This window comes from Tachypleus tridentatus, chromosome 9, assembly GCF_004210375.1.
Source record: "Tachypleus tridentatus isolate NWPU-2018 chromosome 9, ASM421037v1, whole genome shotgun sequence".
Classification (NCBI taxonomy): Eukaryota; Metazoa; Arthropoda; class Merostomata; order Xiphosura; family Limulidae; genus Tachypleus; species Tachypleus tridentatus.
The window spans coordinates 94,094,798-94,115,637 of record NC_134833.1 but is presented as its reverse complement, the minus strand read 5'-3'; the positions used below and the strand labels follow the sequence as shown (position 1 = coordinate 94,115,637).

At 32.0% G+C, this 20,840-nt stretch overlaps 2 long non-coding RNA genes across 11 annotated transcripts in view; one reads left to right on the top strand and one right to left on the bottom strand.

Annotated features, from left to right (window-relative positions):
• LOC143225790 (uncharacterized) overlaps positions 1 to 20,840 on the bottom strand; it is an 85,262-nt gene that overhangs the window by 50,716 nt on the left and 13,706 nt on the right. For all 4 annotated transcript variants that reach the window (XR_013014086.1, XR_013014087.1, XR_013014089.1 and 1 more), the window contains exon 2: positions 11,163 to 11,422. This is a non-coding gene — a long non-coding RNA (uncharacterized LOC143225790). The remainder of the gene's footprint in view (positions 1 to 11,162; positions 11,423 to 20,840) is intronic.
• The window catches only part of LOC143225788 (uncharacterized), a 95,430-nt gene continuing 86,790 nt past the window's right edge, over positions 12,201 to 20,840 (top strand). For all 7 annotated transcript variants that reach the window (XR_013014073.1, XR_013014083.1, XR_013014075.1 and 4 more), the window contains exon 1: positions 12,201 to 12,799. This is a non-coding gene — a long non-coding RNA (uncharacterized LOC143225788). The remainder of the gene's footprint in view (positions 12,800 to 20,840) is intronic.

The window sequence follows — 20,840 nt, the reverse complement described above, 5'->3', positions numbered from 1 at the left end:
GATACATCCTTTCAATTAGTAATAATTTCGTAATAATTTACAATGATTTTAACTTCAGTATCATCATATACATCTTTCAGAACTCTAATTAATGAGAGTTGTTTGTATTCCTTGAGATATTAATGCATTTAGTATTATATTTTTCTCAACAAAATCAACAGCATTTTCGTAATCTCTAATACATCATACAGATTTGTAGTTGGTATTGATTTGCCATTTATGTTATTTGGTTTCGGTCAATAGTTGAACAATTGACTCTGAATCCAGTTTGTTTTGGGGTTTTAAATTCATCTAGTATGTGTGCGTGATTCTCTTTCTAAATATTTCGTATACATGAGACAATAGCCAAACAATAACTATGAGATAATAAGCCCATTGAAATGAAATTGTTTGTGTCGTTTTTATCTTCTTGTTTGTTAAAGGTAATAAATAAAGTTTATATCCACAATGTTTTTGGTATTGATATAGATTGAATGTCTTGTAAATATAATTACCAGTTGTTTTCAGACTACTCACCGAATTTCAAGATATCTTCCAGAATTTTATCAAAACCAGATGTCTTTCAAGTTTCTATAAATCTAATCGTTTCAGCAACTCCTTGTATTAATACTTTTGGTACGTTTTCATTTCATTTTATCAGAGTATCCATTTTTGAGCTTCAGTTATACTCACCTGCAACAGTTGTAACAGATTTACTGTTCTACATTTATTTTAGTGACTACGTTTGTTTCAGCGTAGTTTTCTTTCTTGGTTGTAACGTATATTCTTGACTGTGTAATGCGCAAGACTCGTCTGTTTTCGAAATTTATAGAAGGTTCTTGAAAGCAAGAATCAAAAATATTTGTTTTACGAAAGCGCACTAGAGTATTGTTGAAATTTCTACAAACTCACATGATTCCTATAAAAAGCTGACACGACGAGAGACAAAAAGTATTATTATTATACGGCTACAGTCAGCACACTATAGGCCTATGAAGCTACAATTGAGATTAACGCCCATTAATCGGAAAACTACAGAGTTGAACGAGGAACGTTTATGGATTTGGAATATTACAAGCCATTCAACTTCAGTGAATAACTTCGGACCTTAGTATATCTACGAGAACATTAGATATTTTCTTCGGCAAAGCGCAGATAGCCCTCGTGTAGCTTTGCGCGAAATTCCAAACAAACCAAACCAACATTTTTTGGCAAGTGTACAAATGTTCAAAGCTAACTAATCGTAAAACAAAATGTACATCTGTATCAACAAAGAATTAATTGCTCTCCGTGAACGTCGATAAAATAATCAGTTTTAGACCATATAGAAAAATCAGTATAGTTTGTAAAACTCTTAAATATAAACCATTATATCTAATAACTGTTAGTAATAACCATTATTATAAACTGTATTGTCTTTCTGTTTGTATATTAAAATATGTTTGTGTTAAAAAAAGAAAACTGTGTGTATCAGTCTTGTTAGCAAATGTCATAAACTTGATACATATTAAAACTTAATTAACTACTAAATTCAAATTTCCGGTTATTTGAAGTTGTAATTCGTAACCATTCAATTACCGTATTAGACCACGATATTACACGTAAATCTTTTTTACTGTAAAAAACAAGTAAAATTTAACTTTTACTATTAAACATTCTGTATTAAACTGTATTAAACAGCTCGTTAAAGTATTTCTTCTTTAGTATTGAAGAAATATAGAAATTAACTGAATATCTCTATGCAAGGGCAACATCTTAAATAATCCAGTGAGATGTCATTACTAACACATTCTTAAAGGAGAATAGATAACATATTAAACAGCTCGTTAAAGAAAAGTTATGAATTTAAAAACTCAGATTCAAACAGCGGTCTATTCCAAAACTCGGTGCTTACTTTTGGTTGTAATAAACACGTCGTTTTTTATTAATCTTCCATTAAGCTGAAGTTCATAAATCACTACAAGTAATTCACTCCGAAGTAAGTTTGGTGTGCTCTTTGCCGATGCTTTTACTTAGCTAAATAAAAAATATTTTTTTGGGTTTCAGAATTATTATCAAAAGCTATATCAACGAAGCTTGTGGTAGCAAAAAAAATCGATTGTTTTCTTAGAATTTTTAAAACAAAAAGGTGTTATACCAAATTAGAAAAATAAAGTTGGTAAAAAGTTTCAAATTGATGTTACAAAAAACCAATAGAGATAAATAAATATAATGTTTAGCTTAAGTTTGTTTCAGAAAAAAACAACTATATTCTAGCTTTCACCGATTCTAGCATTAGTGTTTCTCAAAATTATAAAAAAAACATTCGCTAAGTGATCTGTTTGTTTATAGCTACACACAAAGCGACATAATAAACTGTTTGTGTTGTGCCTACCAAGAATATCGAAACCTGATTGCTAGCTTTGTAAGTCCTCAGACATACCGCTTCATTGAAGGGAATGATAAGTGATAGCTTTGGAATTATGATAAGTCAAAATTAAATGCTTATATTACTTGAAGGCGTCATTTATCGTAGTTTTGCACAAGGCATCCATTTTTGTTGCTCTGGTGGCTCAGGGGTAAGTCTACAAGCTTGTAACGTTAAAAATCGAGTTCTGAAACCCGTAATGGGAACAGAACAAATAGTTCACAATTGAGTAGCTTTGCGCTTAACAACAAAAAAAAAAAAACGTTTTTTGTTTAGTATATACTGAGCCCATAACCACTGTTACGTCTAATACCATCACAAAAAAAATACTTTTAGCACTGAAGAATGAACCATTTTTGTATAACTTCATTTATAATTAACTTAAGGGACAGCCACAATTCAGTATCACAATTTCGGTTTTGTTATAAAGACACTAAATCAAAAACGCCTTATACATTTCTTATGTTTCTAGAAATTCTTGAAACTACTATTCGAGTTTATTTCAAACTTTTTTACTCGTTGAAAAATGACTGGTATATTTGTGTTTATTTTCAAAAACTTATTGTATTTTCATTTATATATATGTGTGTGTACATCGTATTGTAAAGTGTTACTGTACAAACACTCGATCTTAAGACTACTATTATGTACTAGCTATTTTAAATTCAAGCACGACAGTATTGTCAAGTGTTAGGTAAACCATGCTTACCATAACTATATTATTAAGTACTAGATATATTAAACTTACTGATATAGTTGATTAACGTGATAAATTGCCATTGCTAAAACATCTAGTAAATTGTTAATTACTGGTACACCCAAAAAACTATTTACATAATAATTAGCCATCTAAATTAGGCATAAAAAAGAGATTAAATACGATGTGTTAGCGTATAATGAATCATATTACTTTTACCCCATAAAAGTAAGAAAGTATTTGTTTAAATTAATGAATTACATTACATAATCGCATAACTCCAATTTCCTCTTCCATATTCAATTGCAGCAGAGTTATTGAAAGTTACACCCATATCGCGGGTCTTTCGTCTTTTTTTAAATAAGTTCTTTTGACCACAAGTCAATCGACAAGAAACACTTGGGTTATCAAAGTATCATTTTTTGGTAATTGTCATATAAAATAGTTATAAACCCAAATGCTCTATGCACCCGATCAAGCACAACTTGAAATCGATAATTTTAATAATAATTCTGTGTGGCAAGCATAGTGCACCTGTAAATCAATTTTTTTATTGGCATTTAGAATTTCCAACTTCAAGGATATCCTATGGGCAGCTAGATTAACTGGCCTGATCAGAGATCCGAAGGCAACTAGTCAACCGCACCCGCCACGTATCACCTTCGCAGGTACAGTTACCAAATTTTACTTTTGATTGTCACTTCTATAACGCGCCCACAACAGAAAACACGGAGCGTTGTCAACAGTATATCTCCAGATGGAACACTGAACATTCAATCTACACTAAACGATTTTTATACGAAACATGTGGGTTATTATATCTTTGTGTTTGAATGATGATTTGTTGAATGAAAGGACATAGTTCAATATTCTTAAAGATATCAAAACCACAGTCCTGTTATATTTTCTCTAACGTTTAATTCCAGAAGTAGCTAAACATGTCTTCCTGTATTATGAAGACTCAGCATGGTCAGGATACTTGACTTGCAATTTGAGGGTCGCAAGTTCAAATCCTTATCCACTAAACATACTCGCCTTTTCAGCCGTGGGAGGGAGCATTATATTATGATGACCGATTAAGAGTAGTCAAAGAGTAGGCGGTTGATGGTGATGACTAGCTGCCTTCCACTGTTAAACCAGATACGTTCATCGAAGATAGCCGTCGTGTAGCTTTGAGCAGTATTTAAACCAAACTATATTATGGAATGTTATTAGCCACAAAAAACAATGCTGGACTATCATGTATTTAATGAAATAAGTACGATGCTATAAAAAAAGAACCAACAATTTTTTTTAACAATAATGTTACCAATTTATCAGCATTTTGAGTGATAATGAACAAATTTAAGGAAAGAACAGTTTTCTTAGAGCTTTAATTCTCCATAATATTTCAAATATAATTTTAGTACAATTGTCCATTTTTAAAATAAAAAAAACGCTGTCGAAACAGAGTAAATACATGACACTTAATAACAACCAATGCTCGCCCTTTTAACCGTAAAGACGCTATATTGTTATAGTCAATCCCACTATTCGTTGGTAAAGAAGAAACTCAAGAATTGGCGGTGGGTGGTGATGACTGGCTACCTTACCTTTAGCCTTACACTGATAAATTAGGGACGACTAGCATAGATAACCCGCAAATTCAACAAACAAAAATGAAACTTGTTTTAATACGGCATGTGTTTACCGGATTATTTTTTATTATTTCGTTACTTCTTTGAAAGTCTAAATTTTTAGCTATTGTTTAAAATCATGTGTCGCCTCAATATTTTAAACTTCATATTGTAAAATTTGATTTCAACCATTCAGTAATTCAGAACTTAACAGAAAATTATTTGAAAATATTTATTCATTTTGTTATTTTTACGCATGAAGCTACACAACAGGTTATGTACGCTGTGTCCACTTGGGAAATAGACTAAATTCTAGCGCCATAAACTCAACTTACCACACAGTCACTTTAGAAATTAATTCTTCTGATGGTATGTGCTAATAGTTTTGATAAACACCAGGGAACGTAAGTTGCTACGTTACTGATTGGAATAATCTTTTTTGCATAAAAGTATACAATTTGTCATATGTGTTGTGCTCAAAACGGGTATCGTAGCTTGGTTTTTAGTGTTATAAGCCTTTAGGCTCTTCGCTATGAGGCAAGGGGAAAGGGCTATGCTGTCAAATTCACCATTTTATAAACAGCTACCTTATACAATACAAATTCCAATTTAAAAAAATGAATTATAATGATTCTCAAAGCATATCATAAAAAGATAAATATTCAGATTATATATAATATTAATAAATGACTATTCAATGGGGGCGGAGAAAATTAACTAATATAAATGATTTTAAACTATTAAGATTTGTGGAAACTTTTAAAACGTTTTATTTAAGAGTATTTTTAATATTTGCGAATTATTAATTTACACTCCAGAACAATAAGGGACCAATAAGTGAAAAAAATAATTAAAAATTAATATCTGACTAAAATGTAAGATGTTGAAACAAACAATCTGAAAAAGAGCGACTTAGCACAAAAATATATGACTTAAATACGAAACTACTGTTTCAGTAGATTCGAGACTATCAGAATTATTATCGTGGCTACATCTATATAGCACTACTTTAGAGTTTTTTTTAGTATTAAAATGCTTTAAAATATTGCACAAGAAAATAACAGTAAAAATAATGTTTAACAGTTCTTGAAACTACGATCAATATATCTTTTCTATGTTTTGTTGGTCAAAAATCAACATTAACTGTTTTCCGTTACATTTTTGACAGCATATCACCATGATCGCCGAAGGAAGCTTCATATTTTCCTATTAACTAATCTCTACTAGCAGATGTAATTGTCATTATATGTTTAGTCGATCTCGAATGTCAGTTTTATAATATGTCACTGTGGTAACACACGAGATTACAATTTATGTTGGAATTTTAATGTAGGTTATATATATTACAAAATATCATATCTTTTAAATCATGGTTGGAATTTAAATGCGTAATTGTGCTACAGGATGCCAACTTACTCATAAAAAACACAGTTTATGATTTTAATATATTATTTTACTAATTCGAAATATCATACTTTTGAAACTATTGTTAGAGTTTTAGCATATGATTGTGATAATCGACTTGAAGTTTCACATTAAAAAAAATCATGGGCTGCAATTTCAGTACATAATTTTACAACAGAATTCGACTTTTCAAGTCTTTCAAATAAAACAGTATAATTTCATATGTAAGTAGTAACTTCAGGGTATGATTTCACTACTCAGTTCACACTCTTATAATTATATAATCAAAGACACAATTTCACGTATTAACTTGAAATTCTTAATGCATGATTTTAATACACGATTAGAAGTATCATATTTTGAAAGCAAAGCAAGTATCTTTATGCTTTAGGTTAAAATTTCAGTATATATATATTTTTCACTCCACAATTTAAAGTGTTATATGTTACATTAAACGTAACAGAATTATATATATAGTCTTAATCAGGCCCGGCATGGCCAGGTGGTTAAGTCATGGCCAGGTGAATCTCAGTCAACCAAACATGCTCACCCTTTCAGCCGTGGAGGCGTTATAATATGACAATCAATCCCACTATTCGTTGGTGAAAGAGTAGACAACGCGTTGACGATGGGTGGTGATGACTAGCTGCCTTCCTCAGTCTTACACTGCTAAATCTTATGTAGATTTGTGCGAACTTCAAAACAAACCAACTAATGTTATCTCATACTGTCAACCATGAAGATAGTTAGGGACATGCTCGCCCTTTCAGTCGTGCGGGCGCTATAATGTGACGGTCAATACCACTGTTCGTTGGTAAAAGAGTAGCCCAAGAGTTGGCGGTGGGCGGTTGATGACTAGCTGCCCTTCCTCTAGTCTTACACTGCAAAATTGGGGACGGCTAGTGCAGATAGCTCTAGAGTAACTTTGCGCGAAATTCGAAACAAACCAAAACAAAACTTTGTTTAAAATATTATTGTTACTAAGATGGAATGCAAATGGACTTAGTACTGTCAAACTGCGAACGGCATATTATATTAAACGTCTACACATATAACTTATATAATGAAACAGGTTATATAAACATCATGAGTAAATTATTAGAGCAGCAAAAGTTTGTTTTACCACCTGTAGAAGGATGTGATTTAGCATTTCACCTACTACAACAAAGCTTAACCGAAATATATATAGTGATAAATTATAACATTAGATTATTATAAATAGCATTTATTACCTTATTTCAGCTTATATTGAACATTCAGTACTTGGTTCATCCTTTAGATACTCTAGTAATTTTCGCAAGGTAATGTGACATGCTGTCATTGAGGTTGTCGATGTAATGCATCGTGATTTCATCCTAGCTTGTCACTAGAAAGCGCTACAACTCCGCTGCGGTAACTGATTTAGGGTACTGTTAGCAATTTTCCAGCACTGTTCTGCCAAACAGTTCTCAGTATGAATGCAATCTGGAGACCTTGCTGATCATGTGCAATCTTGCAACGTCCTCATGGTCGAGTTAATCTTGGACAATACACGCGCTGTGGACAGTGGCATTGTCATTCTAGAACATAAAGCTATTGTCAAACCTTACCTTTGCGTATGGAAGAAATATTATCTCTATGTGATGCCTGTAGAAGGCATCATTAACATTTTTGTGAAGGGTATGAAGAGTAGTTTTTCACCGTGATATAGTACCCCAAATATGTACTGCACCACCTCCTGTAGGAAATACATTCTTCCCTTATCTATTCTTCAGGCAACCGACAAATATGAATCATATCATTACCTTTAACAAGCAGTAAACAGAATTTATCTTTTCAGATGACATGTAGCTAATGTTCTAACAGTAAGTAGTAAGTTGGCTGCTGTATTGTCCAAGTAATCCGGTAACGGTGATAAATTCTGATAAATACCCCTTCTTGCAAAATAACCTTCTTTAATCAGTTTTATATTCATTCATTATTATTCTGGATATCCTTAAATGAATGTGTTCATGCCATTCCTGTCATAAGGTGTTGCAATACTTCTTTCGATTTTGATGTGTTAACTTGACCAAAACATGGTAATCTCGTGCGGTAGATTTTCGACCTCTACCAGTAGACTTTTTTGCAACAATGTTTTCTATAGTTCGATGACTTTTCAGAATTCTAGATACAGTACCCTGGAGGTACCTCAGTGTTCCAGCAATGTTCGTTTACTACATGTCATTTCTGAACAGTCGAAGAGTTTGACGCCCTATAACTTCTGGCACGTGACAACGCATGACTTTAAACAAGGTCCATAGAAATTGTCGAAATAAAGCATTGATCTATTTCATAAAAATATTATACCAAAAACACACCCTTTCATAGAAAACAGGTGTATTTGTGTTTTAACAAACAAATGTTCAAAACAAGCCATACAGACCAGAATAATAACTAGCACATGTTTAGCTGATCCTACACTATTTTTTATTACAACCTGCTATTTACACAATACTTACTTCATACACGTAAAAAACAACATCAGCATTAAACAGTACGCAAAAAGTAAGGTTAAAACTGAAAGTTAAGTCATAAAGTGCTGGGTAATATTATAAAAATGTTTTTTTCAAATGTTATCCTCCCTGTCCAGTGGCTGAGCAGTAATTCTGAAGACTTAAAACGCTAGAGACTGTTTCGATACCCGTGATGGTGTAGCACAGATATACCCATTGTGTAGTTTTGCGTTTAACAGAAAAAAAAAACACCAATTGTTTTCGCATATTAATTAGTTCGTTAAATTTTTGTTTTGTTTTGGAATTTCGCACAAAGCTACTCGAGGGCTATCTGTGCTAGCCGTCCCTAATTTAGCAGTGTAAGACTAGAGGGAAGGCAGCTAGTCATCACCACCCACCGCCAACTCGTGGGCTACTCTTTTACCAACAAATAGTGGGATTAACCGTCACATTATAACGCCCCCACGGCTGAAAGGGCGAGCATGTTTGGCGCGACCGGAATGCGAACCCGCAACCCTCAGATTACGAGTCGCACGCCTTAACACGCTTGGCCATGCCGGGCCTTTCGTTAAATTAACGATAACATCGAAATCAGAAGATTCCTTGTAATTCTAAAGAAACTTTTAGTTATAAAAGTAACACTCGGTAATAAAAATAATTCTTGTTTCATATATTTTTAATGAATAATCATATAAAATTGAATTAAACTAAAACTGATAGACTTAATTTTAATGGCTTAAAACTATATAATGAACCTGGTTCCAACATGAATAAACATCATTAATTATTTTGTATATTTAAGGTTTTATGAATTCTTATGAAATTTGGTTCTGTTTAGATTTGATAAGAACTGAACCAAGCGTTCTTTGTTCATGTTAGTAGAGTAACTTGCAAAAGTATTTATCATCAAGCTGAAAGGTTCCCACAATCATGAACCTTTTAAATTGGACTTTATATTTAGAACTTACACAATCTACACCGAACTGAAAAGGCTAAAAAAGCGTTGATATTATGTAAGTAAGTTACTTTACCAAAGAAAACTATAATATTTTCAATTGCATAAGTATTCAACTGCTTTGCTAGGGAAACCATAAATCAATTCAAAAGATTTGTTTCGATGGTCATAAAACTAGTGTTATGGTTTCTGTCTGTGTCTAATCAAAAAGGTTTCACTTTATTTCAGAGTAACTGCATCTGTTCAAGTCATAACTCACATAGTGATACAACAAACTAACCATGAAGACCAATGAACTTTCCAAACAAGTCAGGTATCAAGTGTTAGATAAGTACAGATAAGAAGAAGGTTACAAGGAAATTTTAAAGTCACTTATTATCCCTAAAGTCCATTATTATGAAATGGAATGTGCTTCATACCATCCAGTCATCACCTACATCAGGCCACCCTTTCAAATTAAGCAGACAATTAGCAGCAAAGGATATCACTGTGAAGTAAACAGTGGCTTTGAAAGATTTGCAAAGTCCCATGTCTGCGATAGGATTCAATGTTTGTACATCTACAATACCATAGTCCCTATACAAAGTTGGTCTGTATAGGCGAGTGGTAAGAGAGAAACCATTAGGGAAAAAATTCATAGTAAATATCGTATGGAGTTTGCGACAAGTCATATAAATGATACTGCAGAAATGTGGTAAAAGGTGTTTTAATCAGACATGACAAACATTGCACTTTTTCGTTTAAATACAAAGTGTTACATCTGGCGCAAGCTCAACACAGCTTATCACCCAGTCTAAATCATCCCGCAGCAATGTGTTATGAGAATGCTGATCTTTATAACGGACTGAGAAGCATTTCAGGATTGAGAGAACGATGGATGGTGCAAAGTACAGAAAAATCCTACAGAAAACTCCTCAAGTCAGCCAAGAATCTAAAACTGGTACGAAAATACACATTTCAGCAAAACAGTGACCCAAAGAACGAGACCAAAGCCACACTGAAGTGGTTTCAAAAGAAGAAAATGAATGTTCTGGAGTGGCCCAATTAAATTCGTGACTTGAATCCAATGAAACATTTACGGCGAGACTTTAATATTAATAAATATTAATATTAATATTTTCATCAGTCTTGTCAGAACTAATGAAATTTTGCTAGGAAGGATAAACAAATACTACACCATCCCATTGTGCGAAGCTGGTGGAGATCTATCCAAAATTACGCACAGCAGTGATTGTTGCCAAAGGTGCTTCTATCAAGTAGTGATTTAGGGGGGCTGAATACTTATAGAAAAAGCAAATTTCAGTTTATATATTTTCTTTGTAGTTTTGTTGACATTGAACCTCCTACAAATATAACAGTCTTACGTTTGATCATTAGAGTTTTGAATAAAAACATTTAATTACAAAGATTGTTTACATTATTTATATTTCATCAAAGTGTGACATTACTGGTAGGGAATGAATACTTTTGCAAGGAACTGTATGAACGAAGCATTTATTTTAATGGCGGTATAGAACTCCTGTAGAAGTAATATGTATTTTACTAAGTATTTCTTTTGTAAAGAGAGAAACCAGAGAAGACATCAGTTATATTTTATACTGCATCATTTATAGAAAGACCTTCAACTTACGTTGTTAATAAAAGCTTTTTCTAAGTCGTCAACTTTCCAGACTGCTAAGAGCTCTAGTATAACTCGATCAGTTCTTCCATTGATTGTCTGTACCAAACACCTACACGTTTCCAGCACGTTCTGGCTGACCTTTATAAAGGAAACTATCTTGTTGTATGAATGTGATAGTTCTCTTTATCAGGTCTGTTAAGGAGGTTTTGAATTGTAGTGGAAGTAATGAGCAATTTTAGGTGGTGCCCGCAGATTGAGCCCGAAAGTAGCTGAAACAGTTTATACAGCGATTGGTTATAATTTTAGTACTTAACGAACATCGAATGTTATATTTTTAGATCATTAGAATATCTGTGATAGAATTTCATTTATTTTTGTTTCCTGGCGGCAGATCAATATACATTAATTATTGATGTTAAATAATTTACCAAACTCTATTTCTGACTGTGGAAGACATTACTAATAAATACTATTTTAAAAAAATTAAGTAATTCACAACTTAATTATTGTAACAATAGCCTTATAAAGTGCGTACGCTAATTCACGTATAAACACTAGAAGAAATATTTAACCAATGAACAGCGGTAAGTCTACGGATTTACAACACTAAAATCAGGGGTTTGATTCCTCTCGGTGGATTCAGCAGATAGCCCTATGTGGCTTCGCTATGAGAAAACACAAACTAACCAATAAATTTGAAGTTAAAATAAGTTAAGAGAAGGAAGAGAATTATGTTATTGATGTATAGTATTCTACAACGGTTAACTAACAAAACATTTTACTGCATACCAAGAAGTTTTTTCACTGTATAAAAAACGTTTCAAAAGTTTAAAATGAAATAGTTATTTCCATATTTTATTATAGCGCCATTATTTATAATTAGAAATAATCAAACTTTTAATCAATGTATTTATTAATTACCGAGCAAATGTCTGTTCTGTCTTCAGAAGTGTATACATGTTTTGTTGTTTTTATCATAATTTTTAAGTTTCTTTAAAAACTTTTGTTTAAAAAAAACGCACATTTTATACACTTTAGCAAAAGTGAAAAGTTGCTATCGGCAGAAAACTGGATCAAGCTAACTTGATGATGCGGCAGAAAATGGAAGACTTTGCGATACGGTTGAGGTCAGGCCGCGAAGGAGGCCCTGACATTTGCTGGTAATGTTTCGCTTGAGCCGTGTCTGACTGGAAAACGCCCTCGAACGCGCCATTTTGATGTCGTCACAAGTGACGTTGAAGGCTAGCAGACGACCATGAATTCGTGATCGTAGCTACACCTAATATGATATGCCTTGAAGGTTATTTTTCGCATGTATTTGGGAATGAAGAGAAACTAGAGAATTTCTAAGGCTTTCTGTAGATAAAATATATAGTTGGTACTGTAGTTTCACAGTATGTTTACTATTATAGTTTGAAAAAAAAATGTATGGCTTTAAGAATGGCAGCTTTTGGTGGGGCTTAAGAGTTTCCGGCCCTATAGGGGAGTTTGCCAATCAGCGTTAAGTTTCCAGCTGCTTCTATGTAATATTGAGGCATGCCACTCACATGTGTGTTGTCTGTCACTTGCCACCATGACATGAGGGACAGTTATTTAGTTGCATTCGATGAAGTCACCATGAAGACGCAGTCGTCAATACCATTCAGGTAGGCCATGATAATTATAATACCACAATAAGTGCGCTGTTGCTTATTTCAAAAAAATAACGTATTGGTTCTTTCCAACATTCCATTGTAGTCTTTCAGATGTCAGACACAAGTGTATATTATTTTTCTGTGATATAGTTCTCAAAGAAATAAGCATACTTTTAAAATAAAAACAGAACTCCTAGCTAGACGGCCCTCGGGTTCGATAGCCTTTGTAATACCCTAGACAGCCTTGGATAAGTTGGGAGGGACAGAGGGGAGACGGCGGCATGCAGCGTAAGTGTTGCCAGACATACGTTGTAATAGAAGTTACACGCTATTCTTGTACCCAGAGCCAGACTAGATTAGCTACACATTTCAGCTGGCACGCCAAGGTGAAGAGAAAAATAACATGCCTTTCTCTAGTCACTGTGTTCGATACTCATAGACTTCACTATTACAAATGGAAAACATAACTTGAGACGATTTTATCACGTTGTTGTTGTTTTTTATCGCACTAATTAATAACAACTTTTTTTAATTATTTGATCTTATTTCAAATTCAAAAATTGTAGTTGGGATTTCTCCGTACTATTCTTTTGTTTTAACGAATTAACTTACTATTTGATAAAATACTTGTGGTATATAAATAAATAAAAAAGATTTTAACATATGAAAGTTTTGAAAAAGCAGAAAAACCAAAAGGTAATTTAACTGAAAAATATTGTATGACTGAAAAGTCGTATTTTTATTACTGTTTGTTTGTAGATTTTGCGCAAACATACAAAAGAGCTATCTGCGTTAACCGTTCCTAATTTAGCAATGTAAGACTAGAAGAAAGGCAGTTAGTTCTCACCACCCTCCGCCAAATCTTGGGCTATTCTTTTACGAAGGAATAATGAGATTGATCGTCGCATATAACGCCTCCACGGCGAAAAGAGCGAGCATTTTTGGTGTGACTGGGATTCGAACCCACAACCCTCAAATTGCGAGTCAAGCGTCCTTAACCAACTGGCAATGCTGGGAGTTTTATTATTTTATTATTTACATCTTTAACGTTGGTCCCAGTTTAATTAAACTGAAACGTTCAACAAAACCTTTCTGCAGTGGACTGATCCATGAAAATTAATATACCTTCTAAAATCCACTCTGCTATGAGTTCGTTCTAACTGGATAATTTGTTTACCTGCTTATACTCGGGGTCAAAACGTAATAAGAGATTAAATGTTTTCTTTGTCCGTTATCTTTATTTTTGATTTAACTGTCACCACGCTAATAGATTTGTAATGTTACATATCATTTCTTTCCTTTCTGTTTAAATAAATATCTCGTTTATTTGTTTTTTTATCTACTCACACTTTCAGTGTGAATATGGAACAAACAGACCGTGGTGAAAATTGGATTTTATTATACACTTTGTGTAGTGTTTTGTACAATTAATTCTGCCCAAAATATTGCAACGAAACAAAAACGTGAAGAAATATTAAAATTTGTCTTAGTGTCCCAAATATTACAATAATAAAATTTATTCCTGTTCTATGGATTTGGTCATGTGAGCTTTCAAAATGTAGTTTATTATAACATTTCTCACGTCTGTACTCAAGGACGCTTAAGGAATAATAGAGAGAAACATGGCTGTGTCAGTAACAATTAAAATGAACCGAGACAAAGAATAATTATATTCAGATAAATTGAATACAGCATACAGCTATTTCTATAAGTATAGTATAGTGTGAAAATATGTATCTGTTGTGATAGATATGGCAAGTGTGAAAATATAAAGCTGTTTCAGTAGATAAATCTCAGTGTGAAAATATACACGTCCTTTAATACATGTCACAGTGTAAAAAGATAGTTGTTCTTTTTTTTTCACTAGATGTGACGCATAGAAAATATTTTCACCAAACGCACTACTAATAATATTATATGGTTAATGTGCAATATGTTATTTTAGAAAACAGTTTTATCTCTCATTCTCTCGCTCCTAACTTTTTAAATTCACCTTTCATAGAAACTTCTAGAAGTATTGGAGTGAAAAATACTGCCCTATAGAGTTTCTTTTCACATACTTTATCATACTGACCACTAAACACATGTACCAAAGTAGTGAGACTGGCTATTCTGAGTAATTTGCACAGTTATTTTTTATAACTTATCATCAAATTACTCCATGAAATATGTATGAAAACTTTCAACATGTTTCTTTCATAACATTCAAAAACAAATACAATGCTGAAAGTATTTTCCCTGTTAACCGAATTACTTAAAAAAATATCATTGTCATAACAATATTAAACTGTGTTTTACGCAAAAAAAGTCTATAAGTTATATTGTGACAGTTTCCCTAAAGGACTGAATAATTCAAACAAGTTAGAAGTTATTTTTACCGTTCACACGAATAGACTATGATTTATTTATAGCAATTATTGTGTAGATTTCTCAGTTATCTGTCTGTGATAATAGTAAATTTAGATGGTGAGTTATTTTTAACAATAATTCAACCAAATTTTGAATAGTTTCTTAAGAATGAATTCATGTCTGTGCAGGAAGTTGATATAATATGATTTTTTTCCTAATTATTTTTATTGGTGTCATTCAGCTAAATCCTACAAATTAAAAATATAGTTCCATTTCTTACAGTCTGTTACAGAGCGAAAAGAAAGGCGGGAAGTTTCAAACTTTACATACAAATACTGTAAATGGTATTTCTCATTTCATATAGAATATGTTATCAAACTATGAATGTTCCTGAAGAACATTCTTATCGATCTAGATGCATTACGTTACCTGGGTCATGTTCCATGAACTAGATAATTTACCTTATCAAAATATGTATCTGTAGACCAATGTTTCACGATCTAGGTAAGTTAACAAAATATGTATCTATCGGTTATGTTTTATGATCTAGATAAACTACTTTGTCAATAGTAGTATGAGCGGAAATTATTATTGGCCTAAGCAGAAAACAGCAAAAAATAAGAAAAAATCTTCAATAGCCTCGGCACTTGAAATTCTCTTAGGCAAAATGAAAATAAATTAATCTATGAGACCTAAGGCGTGATCAATATATCAGTCAAAAGGGTCTGACCTCCTGAGCCCAAAACTGTAATTAAATCTCGAATCAGTCAATAAATGGCGAATATACGAGTTAAAAGTTTGTACTTAAAAAAAACAACACCCTACTTGGAACCACTGTATGAGCTGCTTTGTATCAATAAGCTATAATTATTTACTCAAGTATATTATGTGATAAAACTGTGAATGTGTAGACTATGATTACTGAACCAGGTATATTACGTTATAAAACCATGTATGAGTGGATTATGATTTCATGATAATATAAACAATGAAACCATGAACGAGTGGACTGCGATTATTCATCCGGGTAGGTTACGTGATAAAACCAGGTATAAGTATATTATGATTATTGATCTGGGTAAATTACGTGATAAACTCATATATCAGTAGAGTACGATTATTGATCTGGGTAGGTTACGTGATAAAATCATGCCTCAAAACTATGTTTATTGATTCAAGTAAGCTACGCTATTAAACCACGTATGAGTAGACTATGATTATTCAGGCCTGCGTAGTTCATGTTCAGAGAAGTTATTTTGGTTTTAATAACGGTTTTTTCCACAATTCAGCTACGCAGATTTCGAGAATAATATTATTTTTTCCTATCACGTAAGGAGTTTTTTTATAAATCGGAAAAAACAAAAACTCCTCCGTAGATCAAATTAATATTTCATTTAACATAATGAACACTTAGTACTATTGTTTGTTAAAACATCTACAAACAAACTGAAGAAAAAGGAAGAACATTGATGTTAAACGACTATACATCCTCATTCATTCTGACTTTTTTGTGAAATTTACGATTTTAGGCTCAAAACTACGTGTTGTAGTATTTCTTTTACGTATTGCATTATGACGTTTTGTGAAAAATCTGTAGGTGAAGGAGAAAAATTTATATCACTTTCGGATTTAGCGTACAGGAATTACTATAGATCTATCGCAGGCCTGTGTTATTGACCTAAATAGATTACTTTACAAAATAATGTATATTGAAGATCATGTTTGTTGACTTAGGTATACATTACGTTACAAATTATATATGTGTAGACAATGCTTATTAATGGATATATGTATATATATATATTCTTTTATCTATACATATATATTTGTAAGTGATGGTTGAGAAACCGACTAGGTTAAATTATCAAATCATATAAACTTAGATCATGCTTGACAATCTAGATAGATTATGTTATTAAACTATGTGTGTTTACACCAGGCTTACTGATCCAGATAGATAGATTAGTTATCAAACTATGTGTTTTTATAACATGTTTGTTGATCCAGATAGATTACATTATCAAACTACTTAAGTTCAGACCTTGCTTATTGATTTAGTATATTGCGTTATTAAAGTATCTGTGAATACACTATGCTTGTTGACCCAGATAATTGCATTATTAAACTGTGCGTGTTTAAACCCTGCTTGTGAATAATGTAGGTAGATTACTTTATTAAATAAGTGTGACTGTTTAGATTATGCTTGTTGATTCAGATAAATGATATTATCAATCTATTTGTGCCTGGTTGTATCATGCTCGTTCATATTGATAGAATACGTTATCAACTACGTGTGACTTTTTAGATTATGCTCGTTGATCCACATAGATTACATTATCAATTTTATGAATATTATCTCAGTTACTACTATCATTACTGCATATATTTTCGAATAGCTTATCGACTACCACTTTAAGCAGTGCGTTTTACCAATAACTTTAGTTGCTTCGAAATGGGTAAGCTTGTGGCCTTACTATTTAGAATGTCTCCCTGTGTTTTGAAGTGCAACCACAACAAGATCAAATAAAAACAAAATTATCTCGTAAATAAATCGCATTTTCATTAGTCTGAGACATGTTTTCCAAATGTTTCAAAATAGTAGGGAGTAATAATGTTTATTTGTCTGTGTCCTGTTTATATAAGTGATGGAATAATTAATTTAGGAATGCAGAATTGAACATTATGGACAATAAACTTAAGAGTTGGAGCCTAAATAGAGACTAAATAGGTTTACCTAAAGATAACCTAAGAAGCTCAAAACGTTGTTCTGTACCTTATTTTAACTAAAGCTTTAATACTCATACCAGCTCTCATGAGAATACATTTTTACGTGAAGTGGGTTTCTTGGCATCATGAAGTTTATTATCATTATTTTATTTACTTATTTTTTTTAAATTATGGGTGACTAAAATAGACAGAATGCTTTCTGATATTACTATTTTTAATATTTTATGTATCTTTAAAACCTTACAGTAAACAGTGTCATGAAACAAAGAAAGACATAATGACAAGCAGTTGAACTTACTGGATAAGCAAAGGTCGCATTCTGAAATCTCAGTCAATGACCTCCGACAAGGATTTAAAAAATATATATATATATATATTTTAAAGAGCAACACACTAACTTGTTTTTAATACACTAACAATACGCTAACGTGTTTTTACACTAAGATATTTTATATTCCACTTCTGAATAAGTTCATTTTTAACAATGTAATGAAATGAGTTACTTTTATACACGTTTTAAGCTTATATTTTCTTACCGTTTCACGTAAAACACTTTCTATTCCATGAACCTGATTTTAATATGTTTATCTGTGCCTCTTTTCCTGAGAGTAAACATTCAACTGTGATATAGCATCATTCTCGTGTGTTGTTATCAAAGAAAACAAAATCTGCTAATTTTTTAATACATAAACAAATATTTGAAAAATTGAAATTCGTTTCACGTAGTGTGATTTTTAGATAACATGAAATTAGTAAATAAGCGCAATAAGTATTTAAAATAACATGTTATATGCGACATTTCAACATGGATATCACAGCTAAATGATACAGGTATTACTTGTTTCACGAATGGTGAACGTATGTATAAATTCAATGTTTTCATCTTAATGAGGATTACATTTTTATAAATCAATAATTTTAGAAATGCATTTTCTTTTTTCTTGATTCACATAAAACATTTCATTTGAATAAATAATAGAATATTTTACAATAATATTTAACAAAAGTTTTTCAGTCGATAACAATAAAAACGGTGCCTGCCTTTATAAAAATATTACCAATCTAAGCTCAGTACGAAGACCAATATCTAGCTCAGTGTAAAATATTAAAGCCTTAAGACAAGGATAGTTAAAAGATGAGAAACACTGAAATTAAAATTTTCAACTTGAACATTACCTTATTCGCAAAGGTCAAGTCAGAAGTTCCTAACGTTCAGGTATAGTAATTTATAATTCTGAGCTCCTGACCAGAAAAGATGGCAGACAGCCAGCAGTGCCCACTGCCAAAAGAGCTGTTTCGGGCTTTTTTAACCGAATAATCGAATTGATCGTAACACGCCCACATAGCTAAAAGTATGGAGAGTTCATTTCGCATCCTGGACCTTTCCATCTGCAACTCGCGAAAATAGCCATTAGGTCTCGCTTGGCCTCAAAAAGAATCAATCACAGCGAATAATATTTTGAGTATTCAATTTTAGTTCGTTCTTTTGGGAAAAAAAAAAAAAAGAGAGAAATGTTTTGAAAGGAAGCAACAAAAGACAGAACTGGTCAAACTCATAGAAAAAGAGAGAGAATATTTGTTTGTTGTCAAGCTCAAAACTACACAATGGGCGATCTGTGTTTTGCCCACCACTGCTACCGAAACCCGGTTTTTAGCATTATAAGTCCTCTAAACCACTGAGGACAAAGAAAAGAAAAAAGAGAAAAATTAATTATCTCCACATAATTTAAATATCAGCGAAAAAATATATATAGCAGACGTTAAACATTTGACTTTACTTCAAATGTTAATAATACTGCACATATCAGTTGTATTAAAAATAGTAAAAGGAAATCAAACAAAACCCAGTCTTGTAGTATAATAACTCAAAATGCCCATCAAAACAGTTTTGAGTTTTGTAGAATGTTGGGTTATACATTATGTGTGTGTATGTTTGAATATTTTATGTAAAAAAAAATTCCAATTTTATCACAAATATAAGCCCGTTCTAAATGATATATTTTCTATTAACAAATATACTGGCGGAGTCCACGTCATACACTTGAAATCAACAATATAAATATGTATATACAAACATAAACGGCCCGGCATGGCCAAGCGTGTTAAGGCGTGCGACTCGTAATCTGAGTGTCGCGGTTTCGCATCTCCGTCGCGCCAAACATGCTCGCCCTTTCAGCCGTAATTTAAAATTACAACTACATTAACCTAAATTGACCTTCATACTTTACAATGACAACAATATAACTCATAAATGGTGTGTATAATTTACAGTCACAAAAATGTAAATGAAATTAGAGTTACATTATACAATTTTCATGACAACAATATAATGCACAGTTGAAATTTCTAGTTTACAATAACAGAAATATTTGCACAGTAGAATACATTTTATTGTTTACAATAACAGCAGTATAAACTATAATGAATTGTATAATTAACAATGACAGCAGTATAAACTATAATGAATTGTATAATTAACAATGGCAGCAGTATAAACTATAATGAATTGTATAATTAACAATGACAACAGTATAAACTATAATGAATTGTATAATTAACAATGACAACAGTATAAACTATAATGAATTGTATAATTAACAGTGACAGCAGTATAAACTATAATGAATTGTATAATTAACAATGACAAGAATGTAACAAGATAAAATTAAACATTATAGTTTACAATGGCATCAGTATAAATTACAACTGAATTGTATAGCTTACAATGACAGGAATGTAAGCAAACTAGAATAAAGTTTATAGTGTTTTAATGACAGCATTATAAACGACAACTGAACTGAGTAGTTTTCAACGACAGAATTATAAACGAACTGGAATTAAATTAGTTCATAATAATATCAGTATAATATTGAACTCAATCTATGGTTTAAAATAACAATATAAGGTAGAGCTAAACTCTACAAATTAAAATTACACATTAATCAAGTACAATTGAACTGTAAAATTTCAAATGGCA